The following is a 799-nucleotide window of genomic DNA, read 5'->3' as shown; positions in this document are numbered from 1 at the left end:
CACAGGTCTGAGTGATACCACTTCTGTAAAAATGTGCTGTGGTGCTACATTTGGCAACGCGTCACCTTCTCTTGATCAGAAACATTAATCACAGGCTGCCAAACTGCTTGATTATTCTCATATATTGTTATCTAACGCAGTAGAAATTGAAGTGAAAATGTAAATCATTTATAGATAATGACAAAATAATGTGATCCTTGTGTTCAGCAGACTCAAACTTGCTGTGTTTTGTTCTTCTCTAATAATACATTCATAGATATGATGGCTCACTTTTGCTCATCTCCGGGTCGCATACATGTAATGTCACATTGCCCACTCATATGTCATTGTTCCTCAAAATAATCTGACGCGATGACACTTTGTTCAGAAACCCCTCTGACACAGTGTGGCTTTTTGTGGTTGGTTCCTTCTCATTTATGGAGCCATTTTGGTTCTTTCTCCACCACACAAGTGACTATAATAAACCCTGTGGGAGGCCTTTTCCTTCTTCAGGATTAAAAAAAAGTTCATGGTTTAACATTTGTTATCAATGACATTTAAATGGAATTTCTATTTAGACAACCTTTGCACAAAGAGATAATGGCCTAATAATATGTCAGTCAGATTGGACATTTATGATCTATCTATCTATCTATCTATCTATCTATCTATCTATCTATCTATCTATCTATCTATCTATCTATCTATCTCACCTCCTTAAAAAGTACAAGTTACTCATAAGTGGCACACAAACAAGTCTGAATATGCCTCTTCATAGTGTTAGTGCTCACATCCCCGTGCCGAGTTCTGGCTTGAACTT

The sequence above is a fragment of the Solea senegalensis genome, linkage group LG14 (assembly GCF_019176455.1).
Source record: "Solea senegalensis isolate Sse05_10M linkage group LG14, IFAPA_SoseM_1, whole genome shotgun sequence".
In the NCBI taxonomy this organism is placed as follows: Eukaryota; Metazoa; Chordata; class Actinopteri; order Pleuronectiformes; family Soleidae; genus Solea; species Solea senegalensis.
Note: the sequence above shows the minus strand (reverse complement) of the source record.